Here is a 2,085-nt window from a genome sequence, read left to right on the forward strand (position 1 = left end):
TATTTGTTGGCATTGTTTGATTTATCGTTGCTAGGATACGAACCGCTAACAAGTGTACGATAGTATCCAATAAGTACTCTATGGTTTAAGTCTACGTAATAGTTTTTTTTTTTGCTTAGATGGGTGGACGTGCTCACAGCCCACCTGGTGTTAAGTGGTTACTGGAGCCCATAGACATCTACAACGTAAATGTGCCACCCACCTTGAGATATAAGTTCTAAGGTCTCAGTATAGTTACAACGGCTGCCCCACCCTCCAAGCCGAAACGCATTACTGTTTCACGGCAGAAATAGGCAGGACGGTGGTGCCTACCCGTGCGAACTCACAAGAAGTCCTACCACCAGTATGTAAGTCTTATCGTAAACACGGCTACGTAAATATTTATAAAGCATTTAAGCCCATCTATTAATGCTGCAGAGCAGTCATGCGTTCAGGATTGAAGGATGGAGTAGCCGTTATGAAATCAATGTAAAACATGTAATATAACCTACCTCCTAAATACAGAACACAAATATAGCGTTAAAAAACAGAGAAAGAATTGGAAAAGATAAAGATACCAGTTTTCTCACTTCTGTATGCTTAACATAAATGCGAAAACTTTTCGCGGTAGTAATATTAGGTATAGTAAAGTAGACAAAAGTATTTGAAGGATGTCTGAATCTCACTGACGACCATTTTAAGATATGTTTGCATATGCATATACACATCGAGGGATAAAAGGATATTTGGTTTAAACGAAATTTGGCTTAATGCGCGACATTTATTTTTGTAATTAAAGGCCCATTTTAGTTTTCGAACAATTCGTTTTTTAATTTTCACCCCATTCAAATATCGGCTAGTTGAATGGGGTAAAAATAAAATTTCGTCGGGGTATTTTTTCAAAAATTTTAACTAGAAATGGCTCTCCTCTAATGTTGCAAAAATGTTTTATTTACCCTTCGATATTCCGGATTTTCTCCTCGTGTTCTGTGATAGCTACCGCTACAAACTTGTAGGTCAAGTCTTGTTCTAAATCTTATGCTACGAAACATGCGAGTTTCTTATCGTTAATTCTATATGTAACTTTTAAGCCTTGGGCAGGTAAACTCTAATAAATACTAGGAAAGAATTGCAAAAAATAAAGACACCAATTTTCTTACTTCTGTATTTTTTATTTCTTTTTATTTTTATTATGTTAAACCATGAAAAAAGATAGTCGTCAATCAAACGAGCTGGACGGAACACCATGCAAGCTTTGTCTTCTTCTATATCGTTCCCTCACTGCTGAGGATCGCGACCACATGTGACGTTCTTCCACTGTGTTCGATCACGGGTGGCAAAACTAGTCTGGGAGACCGCATGACAACCAGTATACAATATAGGTACTGAATGTATTCCTTTATAAATCTCTGCATAAGAAATTTAAGGTTCGATCTCTACTTTGTCAAGTTTGCTCAAATGCAACATTTCAATACATAATAATTGATTATCATGCTTAAATGGGTGAATGAACTCACTAAAAAAGCAGACACACAAGGTTAAAAAAAGGTTTAAAAAATGGTCACAAATTCTATAACAATATAGGTTATGCTCAATAAAGTTTTCTTAACTTTTAAAATAGAACAACACTTAGCGTTTAGTTTTACGTATATTTTATTATACAGAGTAAGTGGCTTTAAATTGTTTATTGTGAATATATGTTTGATTTTTGGGATATATATTTAAGGTCTCATATGAAATCCCATCACAATACTTTAGTTCAATACTAAATCTACACTAATATATAAATCTACATTGGTTTTTACAGATGTTCCGTTATAACTACTGAACCATGCATCCGATTGACTTGAAACTTGGTGTCCATGTAGAAAATACATGTACTTAACTTAATGGTAGGCTAATATTTATATGAGTGTTGGACTCCCTACACCAGTTGCGGGGGCGTTAATGATGAGAATCTTTGTGGGGGTGAGAAATGATAATGTTAATTTTAAATTCCCAGCGAAGCGGAAGGGTACAGCTAGTTTGTATATAATATTCAATCAGAATGAACATGTCATCAAGACACTAATGAACTAACTGTATACCAAAACACAGGGTGCTTTA

The sequence above is a fragment of the Bombyx mandarina genome, chromosome 19 (genome assembly GCF_030267445.1).
Source record: "Bombyx mandarina strain Sakado chromosome 19, ASM3026744v2".
NCBI classification, from domain to species: domain Eukaryota; kingdom Metazoa; phylum Arthropoda; class Insecta; order Lepidoptera; family Bombycidae; genus Bombyx; species Bombyx mandarina.